Source organism: Leopardus geoffroyi, chromosome D1 (assembly GCF_018350155.1).
Source record: "Leopardus geoffroyi isolate Oge1 chromosome D1, O.geoffroyi_Oge1_pat1.0, whole genome shotgun sequence".
NCBI lineage: Eukaryota > Metazoa > Chordata > Mammalia > Carnivora > Felidae > Leopardus > Leopardus geoffroyi.
Window position 1 is genome coordinate 71,371,246 of NC_059329.1, and position 18,037 is coordinate 71,389,282.

At 41.1% G+C, this 18,037-nt stretch overlaps 1 long non-coding RNA gene across 1 annotated transcript in view; it reads right to left on the reverse strand.

The window, feature by feature from the left end:
* Positions 1–17,802, reverse strand: part of LOC123602581 — a 28,871-nt gene extending 11,069 nt beyond the window's left edge. The window contains exons 1-2 of the long non-coding RNA XR_006714507.1: positions 16,725–17,802; positions 3,511–3,628 (exon numbers count right to left, since the gene is read on the reverse strand). This is a non-coding gene — a long non-coding RNA (uncharacterized LOC123602581). The remainder of the gene's footprint in view (positions 1–3,510; positions 3,629–16,724) is intronic.
* Between the last annotated feature and the right edge of the window lie 235 nt (positions 17,803–18,037).

An 18,037-nucleotide genomic window follows, 5' to 3' on the forward strand; every position in this document is an offset into this window, starting at 1 on the left:
TTTCTCTGATCTCCCTACCTGCCAACTAACCCACTGCCTGCTCCACTCCCAGCTTCCTGAGGGCCTTTGAACTTACTGTTTGCTCTGCCTGCAATGCTATTCCCCCAAAGTCTGCATGACTGACTCCCTTCCTGCAGAACTCTGCTGAAACATCACCTTCTCAGAGATGGCTTCCCTGAGCACCGCATACCAAATGGTATCCCTCTCTGAACACTATCCACCTTTATTCACCTTTATTTTACCCAAAAACTTATCACCATCTCTAATATATACTTGTTTTCCTCTTCTATCTATGCCCTTCCATTAGCATGTAACTTTATGAAGGAAGTTACATGTACCTTTAGCTATATCCCAGGAGTCTAGAAAAATTTCTTGAACATGAAAGGCCCTCAGTAAATACTTGCTGAGTTGGAAATAAAGTATGAAACTTCGTAAGACTCTGATTTTGATCTCTAAGTTCATCTTTAATGATGTGTCACGTAATAAAATGTAAAGATCTCACTTTGTTTTTATTCTTTCACTTATTTTGAGAGAAGGAGGAGAGGGCCAGAGAGAGAGGGAGCCCAAGGCAGGGCTCAATCTCATGAAACATGAGATCATGACCTGAGCCAAAATCAAGAGTCGGTTGCTTAACTGACTAGCCACTCAGCCGCCCTGAGACCTCACTCTTTGTTATTTTTTATTATTATTAACGTTTGTTTATTTTTGAGAGAGACAGAGCATGAGCAGGGGAGGGGCAGAGAGAGGGAGACACAGAATATGAAGCAGGCTCAGGTTCCCAGGTGTCAGCACAGAGCCTGACATGGGGCTCGAAATCACGAACTATGAGATCATGACCTGAGCCAAAGTCAGACATTCAACCAACTAAGCCAAACAGGACACCCGAGATCTCACTCTCTTTTTTTTTTTTAATTTTTTATTTTTTTATTTATTTTTGAGAGACAGAGACAGATAGGGCACAAGCAGAGGAGAGGCAGAGACAGAGAGGGAGACACGGAATCTGACACAAGTTCCAGGCTCTGAGCTGTCAGCACAGAGCCCAACATGGGGCTTGAACTCACGAACCACAAGATCATGACCTGAGCCAAAGTCAGACGCTTAACCAACTAAGCCACCCAGGTGCCCCAAGATCTCACTCTTTAAATAGTCTATAATTTTTGTTTTAATCTGCACTATGATTTAAAAATTATGAAGAGCATTTCTAGATTTAAAAAGCTTAGGGGCACCTGCATAGCTCAGTCAGTTGAGCATCCAACTTGAGGTCAGGTCATGATTTTGCTGTTTGTGAGTTTGAGCCCTGCATTGGGCTCACTGCTGTCTGTATGGAGCCTGCTTCAGATACTTTGTCCCCCTCTCTCTCTGCCCCTTCCCTTCTCGTTCTCTCTCTCTCAAAAATAAATAAATATTTTTAAAAAGCTTTTCAAATTATACTTTAGTAATTCAATTCCAGGTGTTTTTGTACAGAGATGTGATAAAGTGATATCTATAATTTTTTACCTGGTAAAATTGAGATTTTCTATGAGGCTTGTTATATGATTCTTTCCCATAAATATTTTAAGGATATAAGAAAACAGGTTTTCCCTGAGGTAAAAATATTTATGTCTGTCTACCTACCTATATCTATAGGCAAAAAATAAAATGCTAATTATATTATTCATATATATTATTTTTGCCCGTAGTTAATCTTGCAACGACTAAGAGAGGGAAATAAAGTTTCCAAATACAGTTTTGTTTCTGTGAACTACCCTTTGCATATTAAACATTTTTAGTTTACAAATTTTTATTTTTTACCTTTATAAACAACTTTAATAAAGTATAAATACAAAATTATATACTTTGAACCATATTTCAATGAGTTTTACCAAGAGTATGCCATAAAGCCATGTAACAATTTTCCATGTAACAAAAAGATATATTTTCATCATCCCAGAATATTCCTCATTTCATTTTGAAGTCAATATTCCCCAAATCCTTGTTCTACATAATCACTGATGTGATTTCTATCACTGTACATTCATTTCTCCATACATAGATATGTATGTACTCTCTTGTATCTAGCTTCTTTCACTCAGCATAATGTTTGGGAGATTTATTTATATTGATGCATATATTAGATATAACTATTTGGGGGGTTAATTGGGTATTAACTGGCTATTAATGCCCAAGAACGGGAGGGTGAGTTAAGTAGCATTCCATTATATACCAAAATTTGTTGGGTGGTCACATGCATTATTTCTAGTTTGAGTTGTTAGGTACGACATTCTTTTTTTTTTTTTTTTCAACATTTATTTATTTTTGGGACAGAGAGAGACAGAGCATGAACGGGGGAGGGGCAGAGAGAGAGGGAGACACAGAATCGGAAACAGGCTCCAGGCTCTGAGCCATCAGCCCAGAGCCCGACGCGGGGCTCGAACTCACGGACCGCGAGATCGTGACCTGGCTGAAGTCGGACGCTCAACCGACTGCGCCACCCAGGCGCCCCAGGTATGACATTCTTATGAACATTCATGTACAAGTGTTTCCATGAACAGCTGAAGGCATTCCTCTTAGACAAATAGCTAGAAATTCTATGGTACAAGAGCCAAATTATAGAAAGAGTCCAAATGTCCATTGATTGACAAATAAAGAAAATGTAGTATATGTGTGTGTGTGTGTGTGTGTGTGTGTGTGTGTGTGTATGTAATGGAATACTACTCAGCGATGAAAAAGAATGACATCCTGCCATTTGCAAAAATGTGGATGGAACTAGAGGGTATTATGCTAAGTGAAATAAATCAGTCAGAGAAAAACATATATGATTTCACCCATGTGGAATCCGAGAAACTCAACAAATGAACATAGGGGAAGGGAAGGAAAAATAAAATAAAAACAAGACAGGGGGGCAAACCATAAGAGACTTTTAAATACAGAGAAAAAACTGGGAGTTGTTGGAGAGGGTATGGGGGTGGGGGGATGGACTAAATAGGTGATGGGCATTAAGGAGGGCACTTGTTGGGATGAGCACTGGGTGTCATATGTAAGAGATGAATCATTGGGGTCTACTCCTGAAGCCAAGACTACACTGTTTGTTAACTAATTTGAATATAAATTTTAAAAAAATAAATAAAATTAAAAAAAAAAGAAATTCTATGGCAAAGTCCTGTTGTAACTAAATGGACTATGCCAATTTATAAATGGCTATGCCATTTTACTCTCTAGCAGAAACTTATGATCATTTGCCTTGTTCCCCACATCCTTGACAAGGCTTGATGTTTTCAGCCTTTTTAATTTTAGCCATTCTCATTATAGCAGTACCTTATTATAGATTTTAATTTCCCCCCCTAATGACTGGTGATAATCAAGGATCTTTTCATGTATAAGTATTAGCCGTTTGTTTACCTTCTTTTGTGAAGTTCCAGTTCCATTATTTTGCCCATTTTTCATTGAGTACATTATCTTCTTGAGCTGTAAGAGATCTTAATGTGTTCTAGATAGAAGTCCTGCTTCCTTTTGGAGCACCATTTCACTCACCTGCTCACACTTCTCTCCCTCTTGAGTCTCTCCTTCGTGGGAAGCCAGATGCCATGAAATGAGGCCACTCAATTCAACAGCAGGCTGTGGAGGGGTCCATGTGTCAAGGAATGGAGGCCTGTCAACAACCAAGTGAGAGAGCTCAGACATGGCTTCTTCAGCCCCATGGGAGCCTAGAGATGATTCTAGATCCAGCCGAGAGCTGGACTGCAACCTCAAGAGAGACCCTGAGCCAGCACCACCCAGCTGAGCCTCTCCCAGATAGCATACCTTCAGAATCTGTGTGAGATAATACATATTTGTTCTTCTGAGCTGCTAAGTTTTTAGATAATTTGTTACACAGCTGTGGATAAGTAATATCCATTCAAACCACAATAACTGTACTTCAAACCCCAAATCTGGATATCATATTCAGGGCATGTGGCTAGATATAGAGACCTGAGTTCAAGTTGGAAGCCACAGTTTCCAGAAAGGATGCAATACCAGAATTTTTTCCCCCCATTCCAAAGCCCGGGTAAGATTAGGTACAGTGCCATAGCTGTTTCCACTTCAGACTAAATTAAGTCCTTCTATTCTTTCTCATTATTGAGTGCTTCTTACAGCCAGCCTCTTTCCCTTTGAGTTCTCAATGCTCTCTATCCTATAGCTACTGTTTTAACATCATTCTCTGCCTTTACGATTCTCATAATGGGACGAAACCATTAAGGCCATATAGACCAACCCACATACTTGAATCTTCTGTACAACATCCCCCAAAGTCATCTTCTAGTATACTTTTAAATTATGAGGTCACTATCTCCTAGGATAGCTCATTCTATCTTTGCATTATTTCCTTAGAAAATTCCTCCGATAGTGAGAAGAATTCACTAGCTCTGCTCTCCTGCTTCACTTGGTTCTCAAGAGATTTATCCTTGGGCCAACTCTCCAGGGAGAATTGTCTGTGACTGAGAACACACCTCTAAAGCAAAGACTGGTTACTTTGGAGATTTAAAGCAAATCATACTTTCTTTGCATGATAGCCCTAGCTTGGCTTGGTTTTCTATGAGCCATCTTATTAGCTGGATCTAGTCTACAAAATTATCTATTCGTTCTCAAGAATGTATCTGGTATAGGTGAGAAGGCTCTTTAATTGTTTGGCTCTTTAGATATTTCTGCTCTGTTCTTGAAACTTTTCTAGATATTCTTGTAGCAGCTGCTGCATATAAGTTATGGACAGACTAACAAATATTCTGTCCTTGTCTCTGGTATGGCCCTGAGCCAAGCGCTATCAACCTGGGGTCATCTCTTCTACTCAGGCTTGCCAGAACAATGAGAAGATTAATTTTTTCCATAAGGGGGGCAGGGTGGGTACTCTAGAGACTTCCTGGAGAGTTTATTTCTCGGTTGATCTAGGAAAGTTGTATTTTCTTGCCCACTAAATTAGCCAAATCTTGTACAAAACCCTTAATAGAGTCCACAAAGCTATGTATAATGTGGCACCTGACTATTGTTCCAACCACAATTCTCACCATGGTCTCCTTCCCACCCTGAACTCTGGCATTCTTTCAGTTAAAGAATCTGCATGTTCTTCCTATCATGGAGCCTTTTCACATGCTATTGCCTTATTTTCTTTATTCTCAGTTGACTCATATTCATCTCTTAGATCTCAGCTAAGTGTTGCTTCCTCAGAGAAGCTTTCCCAGATAACCACCCCCTGAGTCTAGGTTATAGTTCTTTCTTATTTGATATCAAAAAGCAGATATACCTTTCCTTCAGTTCACCATTTCAGTTTTAATTTATACATTTATTAGTGTGAATATTTGATTGTTAACTAACCAATATTCCTCCCCTTTCACACAGGGACTGCATTTTGCTCTCCTTGTAACACTTAACTTAGAATCAAGTATAGTATGTGTGCAGTAAGTGTTTATTACATGAAGGAAGGGGGCAATTAGAACTCATTTTGATTAAAAGTACCCGTTGAGTAGTACAAGAGGCTATATCCTAACCTAGTCCAGAGAGAAAAGCTTTCCTGGGAATAACATATCCTATTATATATCTAAAAATGAACAGTATTATGTCAGAAGAAAAAAGCACCTGGGGAAGTAAGAAATAACAAGAGCTTGAATGAGCCCATCAGTCATTGGATCAGGTCTAGTCAATTATTTCTTCTCTGCAAATGAGAACATTTGGTCCTTCTGTCCAAATATGGGGATTTACTGACGATCCCATGAAGCATGGTAGGAGCTTTAAAACTGTATAGGAAATTAACCTATAAAGTAGCAGTTGGATGCCACACATCTCTTGTGAAATAGCCAGATCTTTTTCAGAGCATCACTGAGAAACACTACCTTTGTTGGAGAGTGCCTCCCCAGTCACTTATGACTGGATGTCTGGAAGCGGCAAAATATCTAGGTGCCAGAGGTGAGGATTTGAAGCCTCGTGAAGATTGGGCCCAGGGTATGTCCTAGAAATGCAACGCAACTCCAGAGAACCCTAGAGAAACCAGAAAGCTGTGTCACATACACCAGAACTGGGGAGCTGCCAAAGAATGTTGGGCCTGTCTGTAAGGCAGGTATGAAATCTAGGAGATGGTGCTAAGCTCGGCTGATTCCCAAGACTGATCAAATAATTCAGCCTCATCCAGACTCAAATGTTTAAGCTCTAATCCATAATGTTATGGTAGTTTTAGATGGGGTCTTTGGGAAATAATTAGGTTTAGTTGAAGTCATGAGTGTGGGGCCCTCATAATGGGATTAGTACCCTTTTACAAAGACATACCATAGAGTTGCATGTGTTCCCCACCCCCTCTCTGTACCATGTGGATACACAATGAGAAGGCAGCTCTGCAATGAGAGACCTCACAAGAACTGACTGTGTTGGCATCCTGATCTCCAATTTCCAGCCTATGTAACTAAGAAAATAAATGTCTGTTGTTTAAGCCACCTAATCTATGTATTGTGCCATGCAGGCTACAACTAATATAGTGGTAACACAGAGGTGAATAGGAAACACATGGTCGATACTCTCATGCGTGGATAAATAGGAAAAATATCAAATATTAATATAAAATATAACTAACAGGAACGTACACTGCAGCATAGGTATATTTAACAAAGATGTAGCCTAGCCAGAACGAGGGAAAAGCTTCCTTAAGAAAGAAATTTAAATTTAAAAAGCTTGGGTGGCTCAGTTGGTTGAGTATCCAGCTCTTGGTTTTGGTTCAGGTCATGATCTCACGGTTTGTGGGCTCAAGCCCATGTCACGCTAACAGCACAGAGTCTGCTTGGGACTCCATCTCTCTCCTTCTCTCTCTCTCTAAATAAATAAATAAACTTTTAAAAAAAGAAATTTTAAAAAGAAAGAAAGAAACTTTTATTAGAGATCTGAAGACTGAAAGGCTATCATGGGAGAATTAAGGGGCATTCAGGCATAGAGCGCAGGGGCACAGTCATAGTATCCATAGCATGATGGGGCCTGCTCATGTCAGCTTACATAAGCCATTGTTAGCATCTCTTCCCAACTTTGTGTTCAGTCATAGCTCATTGGTAGCTGGAAACCAGACACAGTGGGAGTAGTTACACAGTGGAGTTTTGCAAACATTACAACCCAGGCCTTTTCTTTCCTGACAGCCATCAGTTGATGAATATTTACTCCACACAACTATAAAGCATTTTTAAGAAACAGAAAGTATAGCAAAGTTGAGACAGAAAGTAAAAGATAATGTGGAAAGAGATGAGGCTAAAAATAGACTTTTATGGATGGTGCCTGATCATCGGCTTTTTAAAAAACATACTCAGTGTTTTCAACCAAGAATGAGAGCAACTAGGTAGTACTTAGAGTGTTTTGTAAGCAATAGTAAGGGGTTGTTATTTATATTAAGATTAAAGTCAAGGAGAGGATTCTGGGAGGCTGGCATAATAGGAACCACAAGGAATCACCCAACCACCTAGGCAAAATTGCACTTGCAGAATCTGTCTATCTTGAAATTCTGGAGTCTCTTGAAGGTTTCCAATACCCAAGAGAAAGCTTGGTCCATAAGTTGCAGTTAATTTTGGTCAATTTTAGCTCTTATCACAGTAGCAGCTACCCATCTCCTCCCTTCATCAGCCTCATGGCAGGCAATTGTGCAGATGTTCCTGGAACAGCTCACACACAGCTTGTGGGAGCTAGGGTAGGTTAAAAGGATCCTGTTCTCCAAACAGTGGGAATATGTTCTCTGCTGCTTCTGATCACTGAGGGCACACACACAGGCAGGCAGCCATTATTGTTATACTTCCCCTCACTGTTTCAAGCCACATGCATCTCCAGCTACCGTTACTTCAAAAGGATTTAATGGGCCAACTGCCTTTTCCCCACCAATTCACCTTTCTTTCTTTCCTTCCCCTTTTGGAAGCCAGACATAAATGCCAGGATACGTGGCGGGGGTGGGGGGGGGGAAGCAAGCTAAGTATAAGAGAAAATAAGAGACTGAATCCCCAGGGAGATAAGACCTGAGAAGACCTTAAATTAAACCTATAGCTGGTCCTTGGCACAGAGACAGCCTACCATAATCAAAATAACAAAAACAGGGATGCCTGCGTGGCTCAATTGGTTAAACGTCCGACTCTTGATTTTGGCTCAGGTCATGATCTCCCGATTCGGTTTGTGAGATCGAGTGCTGCATTGGGCTTTGCACTGGCAGTGCAGAGACTGCTTGGGATTCTCTCTCTTCCTCTCTCTATGCCCGTCCCCTGCTCACCTGAGTGTGCTCTCTCTCTCAAAATAAGTAAACTTAAAAAAGAAACAATAGGGGCGCCTGGGTGGCTCAGTCGGTTGGGTGTCCAACTTCGACTCAGGTCATGATCTCATAGCTTGTGAGTTCAAGCCCTGCATCGGGCTCTGTGCTGAAAGCTCAGAGCCTGGAGCCTGGTTCAGATTCTGTCTCCCTCACTCTCTGCCCCTCCCCTGCTCACTCTCGGTCTCTCAAAAATAAATAAATGTTAAAAAAAAATCTTTTAAAAAGAAACAATAAATAAGAAGAAAACAAAACCAGCCAATCCCGTTGTAGAAGTGGGGCGGGGCAGGGGGGGATCTAATTTCCAAACTTTTCACATTATTGGATTCAAATGTCTAGTTTCAACCAAAAATCATGAGGCATATAAAGAAACAGGAAGCTTTTGCCCACTCAAAGGAAAAAAATAAAACAACAGGAACTGTCTCTGAAAAAGAACTGATGGTTGATCTATTAGACAAAGACTTTTTAAAAACTGTCTCAAAGATGCTCAAAGAACTAAAGAAATCAAAAAACAATGTATGAACAAAATGGAAATATCAGTAAAGAGAGAGAAATTTATTTATTTTTCAATATATGAAATTTATTGTCAAATTGGTTTCCATACAACACCCAGTGCTCATCCCAAAAGGTGCCCTTCTCAATACCCATCACCCACCCTCCCCTCCCTCCCACTCCCCATCAACCCTCAGTTTGTTCTGTTTTTTTTTTTTTTTTTTTCAACGTTTATTTATTTTTGGGACAGAGAGAGACAGAGCATGAACGGGGGAGGGGCAGAGAGAGAGGGGGACACAGAATCGGAAACAGGCTCCAGGCTCTGAGCCATCAGCCCAGAGCCTGACGCGGGGCTCGAACTCACGGACCGTGAGATCGTGACCTGGCTGAAGTCGGACGCTTAACCGACTGCACCACCCAGGCGCCCCTGTTCTCACTTTTTAACAGTCTCTTATGCTTTGGCTCTCTCCCACTCTAACCTCTTTTTTTTTTTTCCTTCCCCTCCCCCACGGGTTTCTGTTAAGTTTCTCAGGATCCACATAAGAGTGAAAACATATGGTATCTGTCTTTCTCTGTATGGCTTATTTCACTTAGCATCACACTCTCCAGTTCCATCCATGTTGCTACAAAGGGCCATATTTCGTTCTTTCTCATTGCCATGTAGTACTCCATTGTGTATATAAATCACAACGTCTTTATCCATTCATCAGTTGATGGACATTTAGGCTCTTTCCATAATTTGGCTATTGTTGAGAGTGCTGCTATAAACATTGGGGTACAAGTGCCCCTATGCATCAGTACTCCTGTATCCCTTGGGTAAATTCCTAGCAGTGCTATTGCTGGGTCATAGGGTAGGTCTATTTTTAATTTTCTGAGGAACCTCCACACTGTTTTCCAGAGTGGCTGCACCAATTTGCATTCCCACCAACAGTGCAAGGGAGTTCCCATTTCTCCACATCCAAGAGAGAGAAATTTAAATAGCAAAAACAAAAAAAAAAATTCAGGAGCTGAAAAGCACAATAATTGAAAGGAAAAATTCACTACAGGGGTTCAAAGATATTTGAGCAGGCAAAGGGAGGAATAAGTTGACCTGAAGAGTAAAAAAGGAAGAATAAGTAGACCTGAAGATATGAAACTGAGGAACAGAAAGAAAAAGATTGAAGAAAAGCAAGTGGAGCCTATGGGACGGTGGCAAACCCTCAAATAGGCCAAACTACACATTGTGGGAGTCCCAGAAGGAGAACAGAGAGAAAAGGGGGCAGAGAGAATATCTGAAGGAATAATGCCTGAAAATTTTCTAAATTTCACGAAACATTCATTAACACACCAAGAAGCTCAACGAACTTCAAGTAAGATGAATTCAATAGACCCACACCAAGACATATGATAATCAAACTTTTGAACACCAAAGACAGTATTTTTAAAGCAGTAAGAGAAAACCAACTTGTCACGTACAAGGGACCTTCAAACAGAACATCATATTTCTCATCAGAAACTTTGGAGGCCCTTTGCACCCGTTTGTTGCAGTATTTACAATAGGCAAAATATGGAAGCAACCTAACTGTCTAATGAGATGAATGGATGAGGAAGAGGCAGTATACATCCACAATGGAATATTACACAGCCATTATAAAGGATGAGACCATGCCATTTGTGACAATGTGGATAGATCCAGAGGGTGTTATGCTAAGTAAAATAAGTCAATCAGAAAAAGGCAAATAGATGATTTCATTCATGTGTGGAATCTAAAAAAGAATGAACATACAAAAAGCAGAACCAGACCTACAAATACAGAGAACTAATGGATGGTTGCCAGAGGGGAGAGGGTTGGGGACTGGGAAAAATGGGTGAAGGGGAGTGGGAGATACCAGCTTCCAGTTACGGAATGAATAAGTTATGGGACTAAAAGGCACAGCATGAGGAATACCGTCAATGATATTGTAATAGCGATGTATGGTGACAGTTGGTGGCTATGCTTATGGTAAACATAGCATAATGTATAAACTGTCCAATCACTATGTTGTACAATTGTAACTAATGTAACACTGTGTGTCAACTATACGCAAATAAAAAAAAGAAAGAAAGAAAGAAAAAGCAAATTTTGGAGGCCAGAAGACAATGGGACAATGTATAAAAATCACTTTCAAAATAACCGTCAACAAAGAATCTGGTATCTGGCAAAACTGTCCTTCAAAAGTGAGAGAGAAATTAAGACATACTCAGATAAACGAAAGCTGAGGGAGCTCATTACCACTAGCCCTGCTTTGCAAGAAATGCTCAAGGGTGTTCTGCAGAGGGAAATAAGAAGACACTAGATAGTAACTCGCTACCATATGAAGAAATAAAGATCTCAGTAAAGGTATACACATGCATAATGATAAAAGCTAGTATAATTTTAACAATGAATTATAACACCAATTTTATTTTTTACTTGATTTAAGAGTTGAATATATTTTTTAATTAAAAAAATAGAATAAAAGGGGGCCGTCAGTAGTAAGCCATGGCCAATGGCCAAAACACTAATGAATATAAGGTAGAAAAGTACAGATATGCACGACAACAGGTGTATCAGTTGGGGTTCTCCAGAGAAACAGAAAAACAGAAGCTGCAGATGTTATTTATAATATACAAATATATATATATTTATATATATATATATCGTTAAATTATTTACATTTATATACGTACATTGTAATTCACTGGACCCTCTGCTCAGGGTCTCACAAGGCTGAATTCAAGGTATTGACCAGGGCTGCAGTCTCATTTGAGGCTCACTGTTCTCTTCTAAGCTCATGTTGGTTGTTAGAATATATTTCCCCAAGTCCATAGACTCATGGTGGCTTGCTTCTTCAAGGCCAGCAGCGGAAAATCTCTCTTCAGAAAAGACAGAGTTTTTCCTTTAGCGTTTTCACCTAATTAAGTCAAACTCACCCATGACAGTCTCACTTTTGTGTAACACAAAATCAATGGATATGGATTTTATACACATATGAAAAATCCTTCTACTTTGCCATCTAAGATAACCTAATGGTAGAAGTGATAGGTCCTTTCCGAGTCAAATGGAAGGGACAGTGCAGTGGTGCACCTAAAGAGTGGGAATCTTGGGGACTATGTCAGAATTCCACCTAGCAGAATCCACCCTTTGACTCCCAGCGATTCATGCCCTGCTTACAGGCAAAATATACTCACTGTCTTTCCATGTTTCCCAAAATCTCATTCCATCAGCTCAATGCCCAAAATTTCATCCAAGTCAATTCCAGATGTAGATGAGGTTCCTGGATGTAATCCATTAAGTACAACTCCTGGGGCAATTACTTTGCATCTATGGATATGTAAAACTAAAGAGACAGTCCTTTACATACCCAACATACAATGATGGGACAGACGTAGGTAACAGCTATAGACTTTCTGGTTTCAAAGGGGCAGGAAATGGAAGGTAAAAAGGAATAATTGGTACATGGTAATTCTAAAAATCCACTGGGCAAATGTCTCTTGATTAGGTTTCAAGGCCTGAGAACAATCTTCCCTGGCTCTCAGCTCTGCCCTCTGAATCATCCTTCCTTTTTCGTGAAAAATAACACATTTTGCAGCTCTGTTGTTTTATAAGCCTGCTTCTAAAGAGTAGAATCTGTGAGTCCAACAGCCTCATTTAATTTTGTACTTTTCTTGTACCTTTTAGTCCAAACTGGCAGTATTTCTGCTAAAACTTTTTTTTTTTTCCCCCAAGAGCCTTGCAGGTCTTCCAAGGTTTCACAGGGATTTGCTCCATTAGACAAAAGACACACCCACAAATCTTTTCAAGAAAATCCTTTCTCTATCCTTGGCTCCCACTGAAATAGTTCAGGGACAATGTTCTTAAGTCTTCTGGAGACCCCTGATTTGAGTGAAAGGATCTGTGAGGCAGACTCTGAATATCTCAAATGAACACTTAGTGTAACTGAATATTCTGACCTTTTTTATCTTTCTTAGGTCTTAGCGAAATGCTGTAATGACCTCAGCCTTTTCTCTAGAGCATGTTTTCCTAAGAGTGAATCTCTTAAATTTACCATCTCCTGCTATCTGGAAACACTAAGCTTTTTTCAAAATCAGTAGATTTGGGTTCCTTTTTGCTCAAGTGTTTTAAGAATTCTTCCCTCAATTTATCTCTCGTCTCTCAAATTCTGGTATAAACAATAAAAAAACCAGGTGGCACTTTCAACACTTTGCTTGGAAATCTTCTTAGTTGTATATCAAAGTTCATCACTCACAATTTCTTCTTTTAACATAACTGCAGGAGGTAATTATGCTAAGGTTCTGTCATTATATAGTAAGACCTCCCCTTCCCCAGTTTCCAATAACATGTTCTTCCTTCCTTCTGAGTCCTCACCAGCAGTGTCCTTAAAGTCCAGATTTCTACTACAGTTTGCTCAATGGGATTTGAACTTTCTCATGCATGCTTTTCAAAACTCTTCCAGTCATTGCCTAATCTCTGGTTTCACAACTACTCACATTCCTATGTATTTGTTATAGCACGATCCCACTTCTAGGCACTAAAATCTGTGTTTATCTATTGCTGCATAACAAATTAGCACAAACTTAGCAGTTTAAAACAAAATGCATTCCCATAACTATTGCCTTAGTTCCAGCCCTCATTCACTTCATGCCTGGATTGTTGCAATAACTTCCTCCTGCCTTCTTGTTGTGGTCTGGCCCTCTCCCATTCAGTCGACCCTCTTCACTTAAATGAGAAACTTTGATCTTGTTGCTCCTCTACTCAAAGAACTTCTGAAATTCCTATTGTTTATGGTGTTTGACAGAGCATAAAAGATTTTTCGCAATATGGACCCAGCCTAGATTTTCAACTTCTCTTCATCCATTTTCCCACCACTATTACTACTACTGCTGCTACTACTTACTAATCCCCAAATATATTGTTCATGGCCCTAAGTCTTTATGTATATTATCTCCTTTGCCTGGACTGCCCATCCATTAGCCCTCTTCCTTCATCTGCTTAGCAAAGTCTTTTCCATCCTTCTTTGCCCAATGCATATGGTGCCCCTTCTGTGATGCTTGCAATGACACCCTTACTCTTCACTCAGCTGGGCAGAATTATCCTTTCCTTTGCACTCTATAAATTCATGTCTCAAAGTGTGATCTATGCACTGGCAACATTGGCATCCCCAGGTGACTCATATGCATTATGAGTCATATCATTATGTTAAAATATAGATTCTAATTCAGTAGATCTGAGCTGGGAACAAACACCCCAATGATGCCAATGCTGCTGATTTAAAGAGCACACTCCAAGCAGCAAGGTTAACAGCATTTTTATCATAGCTCTGAACACATGATAGGAATTGGTTAACACCTTTCTCTCCTTTCTTATATTCTAAGTATCTTAAAGTCAGGGGTTGTTTACCTCCTTTTCTTTGCCAGTCTTCAGAGTGCCTTATACAGCACTCAGCAGTTGGAGAATGCTAATAACTTAATACCTGTGTTTTACAGAAAAGAGTGAATACGGATCCCTCACACAAGCTGTTAGCATTAAATGTACCTGTTTGAGATTGTGCGGTGAGAACTTAGGGAACTATGCACTAAGCTTGGAAGGAGAGATGGTCAGGGACAGGAAAGGGGGCCCAAGGCCTATCCTTTAGATAAAGATTCAGAACAGAGTCTAGATCAAGAAGAATCTTTCTTTGTTGTTGTTTTTGTATCCAAGTCTTAATCCTTCTTTTTACACCAAAGACAAAGACTAAGATCAGTCGGGGGCACTTGGGTGTGCTTAGGTGTGTTCTTTAAATCAGCACTTGGGTGCTCAGTTAAGTGTCTGACTCTTGGTTTTGAGGTCATGACCTCATGGTTCATGGCTCTGAGCCCTGCATCAGGCTCTGTGCCAACAGCAGCACACAAACTGGTTGGTATTCTCTCTTTCTCCCTCTCTCTCTGTACCTTCCCTGCTCATCTGTGCTCTCTCTCTCAAAATAAATAAATAAACATTTAAAAAAAAAAAGAGAGAGACTAAGATCCATGATAACTCATCTTTAACACCTAACACTGGTAATTATCCCTTTCTTTTCTCCAATTTTTATTATGATAAAATACACAGAACATAAAATTTACCATCTTACCTATTTTTCAGTGTACAGTTAGTGGTATTATATACATTCATAATGTTGTGCAATCACCTCTATCCATCTCCATAACTCTTTTCATTTTCCAAACTGCAACTCTGTACCAATCAAATGCTAACTCTCTATTCCCTTCTCCCAGCCCCTGGCAACTGCCTGGAAACTGGCTGTCTTCCTTTCAAGCATTATAAAGGATAATTGAAGTCACAGACTGCAAAAAAGTAGATGTTATTTGAAGTGATTGTCATTTCTCATAAGCAATTTTAAAGTCCAAGTTTTTCTTTTTTTTTTTCCTGTGAGCATACATCTCCAAATTATGAAATAAAATAGTGGAAAAATAAGATTCTATTTATAAGTCAGTCCTATAAGCAAATTTCCACAACCTTCCAGAAGTACAGGAGAGAACAGAGGAAAACAGAAAACAGCAGAGTACACAAGATAAGTGTTTCCTCCTACTTCCAAAAAAAGGTATAGTATTTTAACAACAAATAATAATTCTGAGACTTTGTCAGAATTGGGAACCACCTCTAAGATAATGGGAGACCTTTAGGGGTGTTTCACTACTAGGATAAAGATCAAATGCTGCCATAGCCTGAAGAGTTATTATGTTTGGGGTTTTCAATTTAAGTCTAAGGCAGACCCAGGCAAACAATATCTCCTCCTTTTCCTCTGTGTTTCTTATACCTAATAACACAGTTTAGCCCCTATTCAACTTTACTAGTCCAATAAAAAGCCCAGTTTGTAAAGAACCATGGTCACCTCGGATAATTGTATCAGCAATAAAACTGATGATTCCTGCCAAATTCTTGTCTATTGTACTAGATCTACTTATCCCAAGACAGCATTCTTCCAGCACATTTATAATTTAATTTGTAATCTCTTATGATAGGAAATTTACACCCGCATCCAAAAAGACCGTTCATGGTAAATACTGAGTTCCTTCCAGTTCAAAGATTTATATACGAAAAACTTAGTTGCCTTTCCTGTAAGAAACCATCCATTTCAAATAACTGGTTTAAAAATACCTTAAAAATTTGTTTGGCCTAATAAATCTGTTCTATAATTAACAACCAAGAACATCTGAATAGCACTTTATTGTTTTCAGTTATTGTTCTCATTATGCACATGAGGAAAAATTAAAATTCAGAGGTCAGGTTTTACCAACCTCTAGTCTCATGCTTTAACATCATGGGATTCCTCTAGAATATTATGATGCTTTGTACCAACACACCAGAGGTCAAATATATTAAATGGAAATAATAGAAATACTCAATTCTTGGAGAACTGGCAAACAAACAACAAAATCTAAGAATTATGTGCTTTACACAAGTCCAGCTTCCCCTAGCAATATAAACCGTTAGGAACCTTCTGCAGAAACCTAGGGTAATTCTTGGAAACACTGGTTCGGGTAAGGATTTAAGCCCCAACCTGAAATACCACAATTGACAAACAGCAATGCTCTACTTTTCCTTCTAAGCATTCATAATTGTGGTTGATATTCAGGTTTCCTCTCTCTCACTTGGCTCGAACTCCCTGAAATCGGGCCGTGTCTGCCTTCCTCACCTCATCGCCAGCGCCTGGCACAGCCTGCTGCATAGGAATGGATGGATTCGAAACAAAATAGGTGAGCTCAGCCAGGGCCAATGCTCTGGAAACTTCTGTCTCCTTCTGAGGTCAGGACACCCTTCCAATCACAAGTTTGAGTCCTGGCCTTGTCCCCTGCAGGGAGGGGCCTAGCTGCTGTCTGCAAGTCACTCAGCATTTCTGTGCCGAACTTTCCTTCTCTAGACAGTGGGAGAGACTGTAAGTGCTTAGTAGGAGAGGCCTGAAGTAGCTTGGCCCAGTGGTCTGGAGTTTACCTGAGGGCACCTTGGAAGGGAGGGTGGTCGACAGCTGCGCAGTCTCCGTGTTTGCTGCGGATGCTCCCGGCCCGTCACGGCGACACTGCTCACTCTGCGCTGTAAGACTCCGCACCGATTTTTAGTGATTAATTCATTCACTTTCACCATTATTTTCCAGAGCCCATCCTGGCCAAGGGCCTTCACCTGCGTTCTAATCCCCACGGGAAACACCTAAACCTCAAATGCAAACATCCAAGAACGTCCTAGTAACCATAAATTTGTTCCTAGAATTCGGACGCCTCATTTTTCCCAAGAAGCTGTGGGTGAAACCTGACTATGACTGCATGCAGCCCCGCAGGGCCAAGAAGCTGGATCCAGGACTGGGTCCCTGAGGCTAGCGGCGGCGCCTACACATGGCGTCGGGTGTGGCCTGAGCACCAATGCGCAGGCGCGGAAGCAAGACCGCTGCGCCCACTGAGGCCGGAAGTTTAAATCCAGATTCACGTGGGAGTTGGGAGCTTGGCGACCACAAGTAGGCGGGGGTTTTCCTGTTGGGGGCGAGGCCTCAAAGACTTCCCTCCCCAACGCAGGAAGTGGATTTCTCCGCGCCACGCTAGCATTTGTGGGAGAGGGCAAGGGGAGAAGGTCCTGGCAGCTCCTGTCCGAAGCCAGAAGCAGGCGTCAAGTCCACTCCGGAAGGCAGGGGCCCTCCCTGCCAGTAGTCCAACGAGCTTTTTGTGGCAGTACACCTGATTCTGCTTTCTCATGCAGACGTAGGGCAGCTCGCCTGAGGCGGCCAGCGAGTAGATGTTGCAGATACATGGCCGGGATGGCCCCAGCCGGGATGGCCGGGATGGCTCCAGCACAAAGAGCAGCAGAAAGAGTGTGCTTCCAAACACCGCTGCGTCCTCCTTAGCTCCCTCAAGGGTCCCCCAAGGCCTGAAACTGGGGCTGCAAATCCCCACCATCCTGGGACCAGCTCGCCCTTCAGCCTCCCCGCACTCCCACTGGCCTGATATGGTTCCATAGCCATTGGCTGGCTGATTGAAGGGCCCTCGCGCTCCCCAGGATAGTAACTCCCGGTTTTGCCTGGCTCTGAACCAGCTGTGAGGAGGTAGGTGTGACCTTTTGGGTCTAGGCTCTGCTCTAGGCCTGGTGAGGCACCGATCCAGATGGCCGTTTACAGAGGGTTGACGCCCAAAGCATTGAGGACATGTTAGCATAGCCTCCCTCGCTGGGCTAGTGGATCCTACCTCCCTTGTAGCCAGCCCTTTATTAGAGTGCCTTTTCAGGAACAAGGTCCTAAACTGGCGAGGTTATCAGCACTGCAG